Raw genomic sequence first — 15,926 nt, 5'->3', positions numbered from 1 at the left:
AATGGCAAATAGTATGGCATTTCCTCACAAAATTAACAATAGAACTACCATATGATCCGGCAACCCCACTTCTAGGTATATATCCAAAAGAATTGAAAATAATATCTCAGGGAAGTATTTGTACACACTCATGTTCATTGAAGTGTGATTCATAATAGCCAAGACATGGGAGCAAACTAAATGCCCATCAACAGCTGAAAGAATAAAGCAAGTGTGTATGCACATGCAATGGAATATTATTCAGTCTTAAAAAAAGAAAGAAATTCTGGGGAGTTCCCTGGCGGTCCAGTGGTTAGGACTCAGTGCTTTCACTGCCGTGGCTGGGTTCAATCCCTGGTCAGGGAACTAAGATCCCACAAACCAAATGGTGTGGCCAAAAAAACAAACAAAACAGAGAGAAGGAAATTCTGCAATATGCAACAACACAACAACACAGATGAACCTTGAGGTTATTATGCTGAGTGAAATAAGCCAGTCACAGAAGGACAAATATTGCATGATTCTACTTGTATGAGGTATCTAAAATAGGCAAAAGTATAGATGGTTGCTAGAATCTGGGAGGAGGAAGGACAGAAATGGGGAATGACTAACCCATGGGCATAAATTTTCAGTTAAGAAAGACGAATTAGTTCTAGAAACCTGCTGTTCAACATTGTACTTATAGTTAATAACACTGTATTATACACTTAAAAATTCATTGAGGGTATATCTCATGTTGAGTATTTTTACCACAATAAAATGCAATAGAAGAAGGAGGAGGGGGAGTTGGGGGAGAGGAGGAGGAGGGGGAGGAGGAGACGGCATGAGGGATGAAAACCTCAGCTTCAGCGACCACGCATCATTACAGAACAAGGTGGTGTGATCGGGAGAGGGAAATGTACAAGGTTATGGAGAGCCCAGAGCAGAGGGCCTGGTTGGAAGAGCTGGGCGCTCCCAGCATGTGCCCAGCTTTTCTAAGATCTTCTGTACGGTTGGATATTTGATCAAGAAAGCCTTTTCCTTCTTCTTTCGGACTCACTTTTAATTTTCTTTCTGTATTGGACGATGAAGTGTTTGAAAGCAAGAAGGCACAAATTCATTCAACGTGGACAAACATTTATGAGCATCGGCTGTGTGCCTGGCACGGTGCTGGGCCCTGGGGACAGAATACCTAGTGTCATACAACTTACATTCTAGTGGGAGATACAGACCACAAACAAGTAAAACAGAAATAAATATCTACTGTGATGTCAGATGCTTATAAGAAAGGTAGAGCAGAGTTGAAGGATGGAGATGATCGGTAGGAGTTGAGGTGTGGGGTCTGTTTTAGATGAGGTGATGAGAGAATGCCTCTCTGAAAAACTGTCATTTTTGCAGAAACATGAATGTAGTTGAGGTTATATGCTGTGTGATCATCCAGAGGAACAGCATTTCAAGCAGAGGGAACAGCAAATCCAAAGACCTTGACAAGGATGACTTCTCCATCAGACCCAGTAGACACAGGGACACAGTACTTTTAGGGGCCCGTGAAAATATCTTCATTCCTTTTAAAATCAGAAGGAAAAAAATTAACTTTCAGATCAAAGGAATTATTTTAATGTATAACATTATACATTCATCCTTCGACCAACGCAACCATAAAATATAATCTGAATTTTTTTAAATGGAAGAACGTGCCCACAAAAGTCATGAGGCAGCCTTGGGCCCTGAAGAAGGAAAGAGCTGGGCTTGTTGGCAAAGAAGCAAGACTATGTGACTAGATGCGTCTGAGTGGAGGGAGGGGGACCAGAAGTGAGTTCAGAGGGGTGGGTTAGGTCAATCGGCAGGGAGAGTTTCGAGTCCTGGCTTGAAGCTGGGAGTTGCAGAGTGAATGGCTAAAAGGGAAAGGAGAGGCAAGGCAAAAACTCCAGCGCTCAGAATTTTTGACACTTTGTTGAAGTCTGCAATTGCAACATTGAACGTTTCTGGCCGTTTCAAGCAAGCTGCTCCCATTGACTTTTTAACTTTTCACCAACGACTTCTTATGGGCTACCAACTCCACCTGAACCTTGAGATCAGCCTCTGCTACGTCTAAGCTTGTTATTTTCCTTCTGTCCTTGTACCGGCTTCATTGTGGGGTAGAATAACTTAGAATGATGTTGAAGTACTTTGCAATATTCAAATGTCATAAAGACGTGTCTTGCTGTCATTATAGTGAATAATAAGAAGTAATAATGCCTCTGCCCAGGGATGGACTTTGGCTGAGAGACAAATGACCTTTCTTGCTGGCTCATCTGCCTCGTGTCCGTACCCAGCACGTTCAGTAATCCCTCAGCCACAACCAATATTTCAAGAAGGATTTGTCACAGTGTGTTGTGAACCCATAAAGTTTATGACACTGCTTGTAGCTGCTCATTTACTAATACCGGTGATATTTAAAACTCTTCATAGCGAAGGCCTGGGCCACTTGCCGCCTCGCCCCTGTGCTGTCCTACATCCTGTTGAGACAATTGAGGTCACCTCCCTTCTCTCGTGTGCACACTCACATTGAACATGACCTAGTGGAACCGGAGCCTGAGCCGGCCAGCTGGGAACTCCCAGCATCCCCCAGACCTTTCAAGGTCCTTTGCAAAGCGGGCTGTGTGTGAGCGAGGAAGCCTTTTTTTCCGCCTTTCTTCTTAGAAGGAAATACATTGGGATGCCTTAAAGTCTGTGAGGTCAAAAGGGCTCACGGATTTTGTCAGAGCGTCTTTAGAAAGTCACTTTTTATTACATTCTCCTGGATGGGCAAATAGCAAATTAGAAGTAATATTTTTAAAGTCGCTGTGTTCTAGGGTTAGGGAGGGTTTTACAGGAAGGATGACAATTGGTTTTATTGAGACCAAAGGGGAGGAGAAGCCCTGTTGGAAATTTCAACTTTTAAACTTGCAAGACTGCCTTTATCTTTCAGTAGTGAAAGTGCCAGGAAAGGGGGTGGCAAGGTGTAGAGGGAAAAAAAAAAAGTTTTGTTTTGGCATCTTTCAGTGTCTCTCCTCTTGGAGCCTCATCTGGTTGCTGATGGACACAGCTTCTAGAAAGCAAAGTCCACAGATGACCCAGAAAGCCCCCTTTGGGGCCTTTTTCAACTGCAGGTTAATTTGCAGTGGAAATGCAAATCCATCCAAGCTGCAGTTCCAGAATTCAGAAAGAAATTAAAGTATTGCTTATACATGGGCTTTGACAATGTCTGATCAGGGAATAACAGTCCTGGATGTCTCCTTTTCTCTGCTTCTTCCCTTCGAGGTTAGCCAGCATTTGCAAATAAGTGAGCCAACTTCCAAGGCCCAAAAGAAAATGAAATAAAACCTAAAACACTTGAGTCATGAATTCAGAGGCAGCCTCCCAGAGACTGCAATAGATCAGGGGTGGTAATCTTCCTGCCCCTCATCCCCTCCCCGCTCCACCTTTTTTACACAAGCACTAGGTTCTGGCCTGGCTGCAGGGCCCAGAGAGACTGGAAGGGCTCCAGGGGAAAGTAGCAAAAATGTAAAAAGAAAATCGGGGACGTACCAGGGCCCCTCTCTGCCGATATTTGGAGAATAGTCATGTAAAAGGGCAGACCTGTGCAGTATGGCTTCAGAGGGCAGAAGAACAGAGAGTGGAAATGCTAGGTTTCTTTTCACATTTTTTACTGTAGTAAACCATATACAACGTAACATTTACCATCTTAACCGATTTTAGGTGTACAGTTCAGTGGCATTAAGTACATTCATTGTTGTTGTGCATATTGTTCATGATCCGTCTCCAGAAATTTTCATCCTCCCAAATTGAAAGGCTGTACCCATGAAACAATAACTACCCATTCTATCCTCCCCACAATCCCTGACATTCACTATCCTGTTTTCTGTATCTATGAATTTGATTACTCTAGGAATCCCATACGAGGAGAAGCATACGATATTTACCCCTTTGTGTCGGGCTTATTTCACTTAGCATAATGTCTTTAAGGTTCTTCCATGCTGTAGCATGTGTCAGAGTGTCCTTCCTCTTTAAGGCTGAGTAACATGCCATTTGTATGTATATACCGCCGTTTAACCATCAGTGGAAATTTGGATTGGTTCCACTTTTTGGCCACTGTGAATAACGTGGCTATGTGTGTTATGTGTGTACAAATATCTGAGTCTCTGCTTTCAGTTGTTCAGGGTATGTACCCAGGAGTGGGATTGCTGGATCAAATGCCAATTCTATATTTAATTATTTGAGTTACCGCCATATTGTTTTCCACAGTGGCTGCACGTTCACACCAGAGTTCCAATTTCTCCACTTCCTCACCATTACTCATTATTTTGTTTGTTTGATAATAACCATCCTAATAAGTGTGAGGGAAATGCTAGATTTTGACTGACTCTACGAAAGAACTATCTCACAGTAAGTTTTGTCCAGTTGGATAGAGTCTCCCTCATTATTTGGGATGATCAAATCAGAAGTTAGGCTAGGTAAGTGCTAACCCCATGTGGAGAGTCTATAAATCTGTGATCCACCATGGTATTTGAGGGCCTTATTTATGTTTTGGTCTGATGTACATAAGATAAGAACAATGTATGAGTTGCAATGATTTATTGGGAGTCATGTATATATAAAGGGGAGATTGAAAACTGGTGACTCACAGATTTGACCTACGACGTAATTATTTTGGGTATATATGTCCCCCTGCTTAGAGATTTCACAACAAAATTTAGATTTCCTGCTTCTCTTAAAAGATGGGAAGACATGTGAGAAAGGGTCCACATTCCCTGGAGTGGAGAAACAGGAGGTGGCCTCACTGCTCTGTTCAACTGTGTGCAACCCACCCCCCACCCCCAGCCCCCGCTGTGCATTTAGACAACCTTTCAATTATAAATGAACTGTGAATTTAGGTGATTTATGTGCTTAAAGAACTTTCAATAAGATACAAGCTCTTTGACCAAAGCATCTGAAATATGAGATTTTATCACAATTTATCATTTTTCCTGAAGTTGATTCATTCAATTATTTGGTTTTGTTGATTTTTAAACAAAAGTAATTGGATTAAAGCCTAAGGTGTTACCATTAGAGCCTCTTTACTAAAAGGACAGTAACTTGTCATTATATTTGTTTCATGACAGCAGGGACCATGGCTCCTTTATCATACTGTATACCCAAAGCATAGGTGGCCTAGGATGATATTGGCCATTACTCTGCATTCAGTGTTATTATTATTAATTATTGCCTATGTTTTGTGGCGAGTTGAATGCTTTGTAGAACAGAGTAACTAACAGAGCGACACATGTACTTGAAATAGTGTATAATTAAAAGCATTCATTCATTCAAAGCACATGGAAACAACTGGACTTGTCTTGTGACCTTAGTTCTTTCAAGAATAAGATTCCAACCTAAGACTTGGTTGAACATTATCAAATTTTGTATATGTGGGCTTTGTTTCGTTTAGGTTTGGGAAGGTTTTCTGGTATAACATTCCTTCTCTGAATTCAGAGAAAGTCCAGGTTTATAAAATAAATTTTATTTTTGATATTATATTTTTAGATTTTGTTTGCCTACCTATTTTAGACAAAGAGAAGTGTTAAAAGGGAAAGGATAGTCCTCATTCAGAACTATACTTTTTCCATAGGACTGTAACATAGACTTGTAAGTAATCCAATGTGGGTTATGATTTATGTCAGATGAATGCCAGGTAATACTGGGTCATTTATTTTGTTTCGGGCACAACGATGGGGGCGGAAGAGGGAGAATAGGTTGGTTTAAAACAAATCAAATCTTTTATTGAAAACCTCAATAAATGTTTTATAAGTGAAATTTGTAACTGAATAAATGCCACAATGCCTAAAATTCCTGCTATTAAAGTTGCTGCTCTGGGATAAAGCATGGGGAGTCTAGAAAGCAGAGGTAATATATTCAAACTTTTCCTCTAGTAGCCAAAGAAAACGAAAACTCATCCTCCGGGAATCTAGGGACAGAGCCTGAAGAGGTTTCCGGGAAAAAGTTCTTTGAGACCTTGCATTTTCACTTAAAACGCACTTAGAGTTTGGACCTCACAGCATAGTCTGTGCCATCAGGAACAGTTACTGTGCTGAGGGCTTCACACACTGGATTCATTTAAATCCCAAACCAATGGCTTAGGGTAAGGACAATGCTGTCATTACCCTCACTTTCCAGGAGAAAAACCAAGGCACCTGCTATATCCAAATATATCTTAATAAAAGCATGCTTTAAATTATTTAAAAGTTAAATTACATAACTCTCTGCCAACAAATATTTGAGTGAAAGGAGCATTCCAGAAAGACAGACATGTTTATTCTGTGATATCTTGTACTTTCAGGCTACTTTATGTGTATCCCTACTGGAAAAAGCACAAGTAAAAGCTGTTTGTACTGCTGAAGACACTGGCATAGAGTAGCTCATATACTTAACTGTTCAAAATTTTTAAATTTTAAATTCAAAAAAATATTTAATTATGACAATATATTTTAATAATGCAGACAGTAAAAAAGAAAAAAATGAACAGCTCTCATTATTCCATTGGCTATCATTTTGGGGGGAATAAAAACATGAAGACACCTTGGGAGGTGGGGGGAAAAAAAGGAGCAGGTATATTTTGAATGAAGAAAGACTAGGGGCTCCACCTGTCAGGAGAGGGCAGGTTTTGGGACTTCTCTGGCAGTCCAGTGGTTAGGACTCTGTGCTTCCACTGCAGGGGGCACGGGTTCAATCCCTGGTCAGGGAACTAAGATCTGGAATGCTCATTGGGTGGCAAAAAAAAAAAAAGTAGAGGGTAGGTTTGGTGGGTGATGCGATAGGTATTCCTGGACACTAAAGGGAGCAGCACTGCTGAGAGGGTAAACGGGCACCAAATATGTGGAAGTGGGGGTAGGAGAAAAGACAGAAGATATAAGGAATGGGTCCTGGAGAAAAACATCACCCACTTGGCAGTTTTGTTTAGATCACCCCAAATTTATTCAGAGAGTGGAACTGAGATGGTCCTAGATCGTGAGGGCCAGAGACTTTCCTTCGGGCAACTGATTCTTCTTGCTTTCTTTTTTTTTTTTTCCATCTACTATATTAGTCAGCTGAGATGGCCGTAACAACATACCATACACCAGGTGGCTTCAACAACAATTAATTTTCTCACAGTTCTGGAGGCTGGGAAGTCTGAGGTGAGGATGCCAACATGCTCAGGTTCTGGTGAGGACTCTCTTCCTGGCTTGCAGATGGCTGTCATTTTGCTGTGTCCTCACATGGCCTTTCCTAAGAAGGAGAGAGAGAGACAGAGACACAGAGAGAGAGACAGAGAGAGAAAATGAGAGCTTTTTGGTGTCTCTTCTTATAAGGGCACGAATCCCATCATGAGTACCCCACCCTCCTGAACTTATATAAATCTAATTACCTCCTAAAGGCACCATCTCCCAATATCATCACATTGGGGGTTAGGGCTTCAACATAGGAACTTTGGGCAGACAAAATTCAGTCCATAGCATTTACTAATTATGTGTCTAATATTGGGTCAAAGCTTATTATTACCTCTCACGTAGCTTTGTTCCCTGTTCTCAGAGTTCTTGGCTGGCCTGGAGAATTTCTATACTTTAAAGGAAAAAAAACTCCTAGTTTCATGGGAAATAACAAAGAAGTGTTAACTAAAATAAGCCCTGGAGTTCTGAAAACTCTACACTGTCAAGGATAATATCTCTGTTTGCTCACTATGGCATTCCCAGTGGCTTGTACAGTGTCTGGCACAGAGAAGCGCTCATTAAATATTTTGCGAATGAATGAAAGGAGCTTGGATCAGTCTACTATCGGGCCATGAACAAAATTCACCTCAGATGATTCAAATGAAGAGCCTTTAACCAAGGGACTACTTATTGGGGTGTGGATAAGGTCATGGGAATAAATGAGGGCTGATGAGGCATCCGGAGACTGGCAATGATGGAAGGCCATTACCACGTCTAAGGCTGAAAAAACAAGGGGAGGAAATAGTGTATCCCAAGTCCAGTGATGACTGAGCTCTGCTCAGAAGCTGTATTCATGGAGGGACAGAGTCACAGCCAGACACAAGGCATCAAAGCAGGGAGGGGGAACGAAGAACTATCCCTTCCCCTCTGGCCTCCTACCCTTTCCCCTCCCATAAGTACCTCCTGTTGGATGGCCCAGCTGTACATAAAGCCAGCCAGAGAGCTTGGCTGATGCAGTCACTAGAGGTCAGTTCCTAGGGCTCAGAATAGAGCAGGGAGGGAGGAGAATGGAGGAGGCAAAGGCGGAAGAGCCAGCGCTATGCGACCTCAACGAGGCACAGTGAAGTCCACATCCATTTCTGTTTGTATCCGTTCTGGTTACTTGCAGAGATGACTTTGCTCTCTTTAATAATGTAACAATGGATGTCTACGTGGGAGCTCATACTTGTCTTTCAGGAAACCGGAAGCAACATTTCCTGGAGAGGGTACCAGGGCATCTGTTTTACCCCTTCTCTCGAGACAAAAAGCCAGAGTCTCTTACCTATAGAATGGATGGACAACAAGGTGTTCCTGTAGAGCACAGGGAACTATGTTCAATATCCTAGGATAAACCATAATGGAAAAGAATATTAAAAAGAATGTATATATATATGTATAACTGAGTCACTTTGCTGTACAGCAGAAATTAACACAATATTGTAAATCAACTATACTGCAATTAAAAAAAAAAAAGCGGGAGTCTCTTGGCCTCTAGGGCATGACACCTGGCCCATCTGTTCCTCGGGTTTCTGCTGGATTGATGGAGGGAGATAACTGGGGCTGAAGGAGAACACTGGTCATCGAATTATAACGTCCATGGCCCCGGGTGAAAGGGACCTTGAGCAGAGTCTTAACTGTATGTGCCTCAGTTTCCCCAGCCATTAAGTGAAAAAAGAAGTGGGTCAAAGAGTTGATGTGAAGATGAATTACACAGCCCTTGATACAGTATATCCTTCTCCTCGCCATATGTCAGTGTGTTGATCTCAGACAGAAATACTGCTGGACAGAACATTTACGTTATGCAAAAGGCACAACACATCTTCTCATGGACACCCTACAAAGAAGCAAAGTCTCCGAGGTGTTGGAATCTGTAAAAAAAAAAAAAAAAAAATGCCATCAACAACCTAACCTTTCTCTAAAACAACAAACAACCTGGCACAAACAGAGCTTGCACCTCCTGGGGTGCAAATTTCTAGAGGCATGACCTTTGGAAATTCAGTAATTCCTGCGATGCCTGTAGTCTGTTTTTCAGGACATCTTTGCCAGGAGCTGTATGGCAGCCAGTTCCCTGAGTCCCTGGCTTTCCCACAATACAATGTCCCGGTGCAGCTCCCCCGTCAGAGTGTAACTCCACACGAACTTGTTAATCCATTCACCAGAGTCTGTTTACTGAGAGGACACTTGCGGAACCAGTTGAGCTTCAGATGCCAGGACAAGTGTGTGTATTGTGGTGTAGGCTTTCTGTTTCTTCCTGTTGTTTTGAGCAATTAGTAGGTATTTTTTTGGTCCTGAAGTTCCACTTTCCCCATTGTCCTTGAGTGCAACGTGGAGGGAGGATGAGGTTTCAGAAGCTGCTGCTGTAAGAGAACCTGTTCTTCCAATGTGAAAGTGACCCTTTGACCTGACGTTTAGGGTGCTGGGTTGGTGACTCATGGTTTCTGCTTTTAGGGTAATAGATTTGCACTGGTACACTGACCTCCTTCCAAAGTACCTATAACCCTCACTGAAAGACTCTGTAAGACAATTAGCCAAGGCCAAGTGTACCACGGGCTAACATTGGAATGGGATCTGAGGTTGGGCTTCATAAGCACTCTTTGCATGAAGGTATAAACATTTGATTTTGAAATGTCTGCAATGTTTCTGCTTAGAAGTGTAATACTTCCTCTCCTCTGCCTTTATTTTGAAGATTTCCAATTTTTTATCAACAGTATATTGTCAATGGAGTCTATCTCTAAGATTTGTGAATTTTTCTTTGTAACTTAAAAAAGTTTCTTCTAGTCCCCATAACTACCCTTTATTCATATTTAAAAGAACCTTCCAGAAGCTAGTAAAATAATATCAAACCTATGCTGAGTTTTCCAGATCCAATATTTAAAGGCACTCAGTTCTCTCATTTTGTGTGTTGCTAAATCAAACGCTTCTAAGTTCTGGTAGGTTTACTTAAATCCAGTAGGATGCACAAATATGCCTTCACATTATCCTATGTTTGAGCTCTAATTTTCTGGAATAGCAGACAGTCACTAGTGAGAACTCAGCTAGAAGAATCATCCAACGTTACAGTCCCTCTAGTTCTTCGTCTGTGAAATACCAGGGCTAAACCGAGCGATCTGCAAGGTACCTTCTGGCCATAAAGTTCTGTGATTCTAATTTGAAGCTCTATTTTCCCCTCTTTATTAAAAATATTGGGGCTTCCCTAGTGGCGTAGTGGTTGAGAATCTGCCTGCTAATGCAGGGGACACGGGTTTGAGCCCTGGTCTGGGAAGATCCCACATGCCGCGGAGCAACTAGGCCCGTGAGCCACAACTACTGAGCCTGCGAGTCTGGAGCCTGTGCTCTGCAATGAGAGGCTGCGATAGTGAGAGACCCGCGCACCTCAATGAAGAGTGGCCCCCTCTCGCCACAACTAGAGAAAGCCCTCGCACAGAAACGAAGACCCAACACAGCAAAAATAAATAATAAATAAAATTAATAAACTCCTACCCCCAACATCTTCTTAAAAAAATATATTAAAGTACAAGATTAAGTGATGTAAGCTGGGGAGCATATAATAGCTAATTCCCATGGCATTATCATTTGCTGTTTTATATAAAAGGACTTGTAATCCAATGAAAAGGCATAGCCAACTGCTCAATAACCATGAAGACACAGTTGGAGCTCAGGGTAACTTGGTCTTTCCTCTCATGAGATATCTAACTACATAAAATCTGGCAAAAAAAAAAAAATGGATGGAGGCAGATTGGTGTGAGTACAGACAACAGAGATAGGAATCATGGAGGAAAGAGTATAGGGAAATCCACAGAAAGCTTTTCGATTGGTTTCTGTTCCCATTTTATTTGCTGATCGCCAGTAGTCATGAATTGGGGTGTGTTGTTATCATTCTGTTTTTGGTAATTCTTGTAGCCACACAATGCTATAGTCTAAACAGGGAGTTGCTTGACTTGTGAGTTGGATAAACAACCTTACCAAGATGCCCTGGGTGGGTGTCCCATAGTGGGAGAAGAAATGGGGAGTAGAATCAACAAAGGGAAAGACAGACATTGTAGAGACACTGAATCAGAGCCAGAGAGGGGCCGTGAGAGAAGCCACAAGGCATGAGGGGTCTTGCAAGAAGAGAGCAGCATGATTTGAGGCAGGTCAGAGGGTGACTGGGTCAGGCAGCAAAGAAGTACATTAAGAGACCAGACAAATCAGTTGGAAAAATGCATGAAAGTGGGAGCAGCTGCTTAGGGGAGTTTTTTATCCATGTAGATAAAAAAAACAAGGCCCAGGGAAGCTACATTGATAGAGATGTTAAGAATACCAGCAAATGAGGCTTGGGAGACAGGAGCTTAAGACTCAGTTCGCGTTCGAGTTTGGAATAAATAAGGAGGGACTGAGTGATCCAATCATTACAGCTGATAGGAAGGTGAGGGAAACATAGATCATAGAGATAGGAGATCAGGAACTTACCGAATCGAAATACCACTTGTACTCCGAGAAGGTGTTGAGATGAAGAACTATGGGGGAGAAATTTAAGGGAAAGATCCCAAGCACAAGAGTTTGGATGGAAGACCTCCAAAATGCCCAGAAACGTTACCTCTGCCAGGTTCTCTGTCAGGTCACAAGCTTGTCCATCCGCAACTTTTGAAAGCATGGTTAATCCAAGTTGTGACAAAACTTGCAGATCCCAGCCAGGCCCTGGCCTCCTAAGAACACATGTACAGATGACAGCAAAAGCCTCCCCCGCTCCATACATGATGGCTGGTCATCGTCACCAGATACTGATTTACAGCACGTGAGGTCCAGGCCAGGAGAGATGGCAGACCCATATCTCTGCCTTGGGACAGGTACTCATTATTTAAAATGTCAAATGTGGAGGGCTTTGGGGGTTAAGAGCGTCCCTGTTTTAACTCTTGAGGCTAATAGCTCAGGCCCTGGGAAAGAGAGAGAGATGGTCTTATTATTCTAAGGGGTCTGAGGTTGGAAGAGGGTTGGGCCCTCTGTTCAGAGGAACTAGCCTCTCCACATGGCTGGACAGCCTGTACCAACAGCACTTGGTGAATATACTACTTGCCCTCTGTGACAGTTCATTTTATGTGTCAGTATGACTGGGCTAAGGGATGCCCAGATAGCTGGTATTATTTCTGGGTGTGTTTGTAAGGGTGTTTCCAGAAGAGATGAGCATCTGAATCCATAGGCTGAGTAGAGAAGATTGTTCTCACCAGTGAAGGCGGGCATTGTCCAATACACCAAGGGCCCGAATAGAACAAAAAGAGGAAGGGCAAATTCACTCTCTCTCCTTGAACTCTCCTCTTCTCCTGACCTTGGACACTGGAGCTCCTGGTTCTCGGGCTTTCGGACTCAGACCAGGACTTACACAATTGGCCCCGCCCAATTCTCAGGCCTTTTGACTTGGACTGAACTACACTCTTGGCTTTCCTGGTTCTCTGTCTGACAGTTGGTAGGTCATGGGACTTCTTGGCCTCCATACCCTCATGAGCCAATCCTTATAGTAAATAAGTAAATGAATGAATGAATGAATACTATTGATTTCTCTGAAGAACCCTGAGTAATACGTCCTCTCTGCATCTCATAAGGAATCTCATCAGAGAAGCCAATCTTGGGACACAAAACCAACTCTCCGTTCCTGGAGATAAGTGGGCTTCATTTTTTGAGAAGTGTACCAATATTTACAATTGGATTTCAAGACTAGTAAAACACCCATAGAAGTTCTTTTTTCTCTTTAATTGTATCTCAGTTGATTTCTAGGCCAGTGGTTCTCAAGCTTTTTGGAATCAGGACTCCTTATACTCTTCAAATTATTGAAGTCCCCAAAGAACTTTTGTCTATGTGGGTTATGACTTGATATTTACTACATTACACATTACAGCTGTGGAGTTTCTAAAATATTTATTTATTAATTCCTATGTAAATAACAATAATGAATACAATACAAGTTAACACATTTTTATGAAAAATAATTATGTTTTTCAAAACAAAACATTTAATGAAAAGCGTGGCATTGGGTTACATTTCTGCAAATCTCTACGATGTCTGGCTTACTAGAAGACAAGCTGGATTCTCATACCCGCTTCTGCTTTCAATCTGTTGTGATATGTTGCTTTGGTTAAAGACATACATAAAGAAAATCAAGCCTCACATAGATATGTAGCTGGAAGAAGGGAGGAACATTTTAGTAGCCTTTTCAGATAATTGTAGATATTTTTCTTTGACATACCACCAAAACTTGGTGAGTGCTAATTTCTTAAAAGTTACTGACAGTGTGGAATTTGAAACCGTGTCAATGATTTTTACACTCTTACATTAAAATCCAGTGGTTTATCTTGTACGTTAAGTAGATCTTTACTACAGCATGATTTTGTAACATCATGTATTGGTCATTTGGAAAATATTGAGCTCCACAGTTCTTCCAAAACGTTGGCACAATATCAAAAAGTCACATTCATTAATATCATTATGAATCTCATCAGAAACATATGTAAGTATCAGGAAGCTGTTAAAGTCACAGTGATGGATACAAGTTATCTAAAATTCTAATTTTCACTTCTAACTACAAATATTATCATTGCCAAAAAATACCACGAATTGTTTTCTTTGAAGTTACAGGCTCACTTCATTCACTTTTGGAGAAATACCCAAGTCTGAATAATCATAGTTTGCGTGTCAGTCTTTCTTTCAAGTAAAAATAATATTCCATGGAAAAAGCAGCTATATCAAACCATCTCACGAGAGATTTTCCTTGAGATAACGATGTACTTCAGTATGCAGCAGAAGTACTTTCTATGTACCTAACATTTTGTCACAAAGAATATTTAAAAGTCTTGCCCTCAAGGGTAGAGATTTAATAAAATTCATAATTTTTACTGCTCCATCAAGGACATCCTTAAATGAACCTTTCTTTGTTTCTTTAAGCGAGGATGAGAACGACTGCTAATACTTTTTTGGTGCCATTGCCTTGATCTGAGCTGCTAAGGTGCCACCATTTTATTCCCATTGCTTTTAATCATCATGCAGTGTCAACAGATAAAAGAGCAAATAATATTTTGAAAAGAGTTTTGACCTCAAGGACCCCTCTAGAGCCCACACAATTCTAGGGGGTGTGGTGCTCCCTTGTCTACCACCCTTAGTAGTACTTGGGAAAGGATAGAATTAATCCTGTGAGAGTGTGGGTTTATGACACATCGTCTTAGAATACATAATTTTGAGAAAATCTATCTTAATCTTACATTTGAGAGGTGACGGAGATGGAGGTGGAGAGAGTACTATAATTATTAAGATAAAATATGCTTTCAAAATCTTGGGCCATGGGGGTGAATCAAATAGAATATTCCAAAATAATGACTACGGTCAACAGTAATCCAAGTTCATGGGTACGTGAATCCAAAAGGCACGCATTCCCCAGATCATTTACCCACTCGATTTTGAAATCCATTGTAGCAACCTCCAGCTATTTATCTTCCTAATATTTTAGGTTAGTCTAACATTAAAATTAGCTTGTGTTCCCTAAACATCTAGGCATTGAGGGTGAGATGCCAGTGCCCTTGAAGAGTGCTTTGTAGTAGAGAGAGATACCAAGCTGAGATTGAAACAGAAGTTGTTCTGTCCTTATTTCCATTTTCAATTGTTGTGTACTACTTCAAATAAGTTTTGGAAAGACGTAGAGGTATGAACAAATTCAATTAAAAATGCTTTTGGCTGTTGATGGAACACCTATATAATTAAACGTTGACAGCATTTGCCTGGGTGCCTTTAAAAGGTTGCAGGAAATGTACTCTACTTTGAAGAAAGCCTTAAAGTGTGTTTTCAATTATAGTGTACTAAGCACTGGAAAGAGTCAACAATTCAGGAAAAGGTAGTGGTGTATCTGTGCAGAGTAATAGTCCTCCATATCCCAGCTAAAGGCTCTGAGGGAGCGATCGATGGTGAAGTGTTGTGGCCGTTCTGCTGACCTCGTGTTAGGTTTAAAGATGCTACACACTCAGGGCAATGACTCTTTAGAATGGTAGGCTCTGATGTATCATTCATACACTAATTTCACGTCCAATGCTACTGACAGTCAAAATCATGCCACCAGTTGAGTTTGATCTGAGTTGGAAGATAGTTCTATTTCAAATTGGAACTCGGGGAAACTCAACTACCAGTTTACTTAAGCCAGTATTCAAGGAAGAGTTGGTTTAAGCGTGATGCTCCATTTCAAACTTGACTGCTCTGTTTGGTTTTAGATTGAATTCAAGCAGGTGTTTCAAAACCTGCGTCAGATAGCATTACCTGTCACTGGGAAGCTAGATCTTTCCGGGGAGTGGTGCAGAGAGTTTCATCCTGAGATTTCACTATCAATGAAAAACTTTTGGGGGGAGATATAACACTCTTTCAGCTTCTCCAATGAAAGTGTGCAATGTGAAAGCTTATTGTTATTTTTGAAGGGGGTGTGTAGGGATTTAACCCCCATGACTGTCTTGAACTCTACTCCAGTTGTGATAATTCAGTCAGAACCTCAAAGAGGCATTAGCTACCTGTGTAAGCGTATGGAGTGTCATTTTAATGTTCTGTATCTTTGCGTGCCTCCACCTTCTTTGAGGAAAAAGTCTATTTTAAAATTTGTAAGAAAATATTTAACATAATAAGATGATGAGTCAGAGGTTTGAAAAAGCTAAAAAGGGAAGATGTAGTTAAATAATGCACCTTTTTTATTTTTTAGCTACATTTGACTCATGACATATAATGTATTCGGCTAAGTTCAAAGTTTTC

The sequence above is a fragment of the Kogia breviceps genome, chromosome 6, assembly GCF_026419965.1.
Source record: "Kogia breviceps isolate mKogBre1 chromosome 6, mKogBre1 haplotype 1, whole genome shotgun sequence".
Taxonomy (NCBI): domain Eukaryota; kingdom Metazoa; phylum Chordata; class Mammalia; order Artiodactyla; family Physeteridae; genus Kogia; species Kogia breviceps.
The sequence above is the reverse complement of the archived record's forward strand: the minus strand, read 5'-3'. Positions refer to the sequence as shown.